Source organism: Penaeus monodon, chromosome 22, assembly GCF_015228065.2.
Source record: "Penaeus monodon isolate SGIC_2016 chromosome 22, NSTDA_Pmon_1, whole genome shotgun sequence".
NCBI classification, from domain to species: domain Eukaryota; kingdom Metazoa; phylum Arthropoda; class Malacostraca; order Decapoda; family Penaeidae; genus Penaeus; species Penaeus monodon.
The window spans coordinates 32,016,416-32,016,628 of NC_051407.1; positions in this window are offsets into that span (position 1 = coordinate 32,016,416).

Genomic DNA, 213 nt, shown 5'->3' on the forward strand with positions numbered 1-213 from the left:
TTTCCCTTTGTACCCGATGGCCCCCTCCACCCCCCCCCTTTGTACCCGATGGCCCCCCCCCCCCCTTTTTGTCCCCTATGGCTCCCCCCCCTCCCCCTCTCCTCCATGAGGCGTTCGCGGAAAAAATTTCTAAAAAATGACGACCCCGGCGCGAAACAAAAAGCAAAAGATTTTTATTCCCTGGTGATTTGGTACTGGTTTTTTTACATGGTC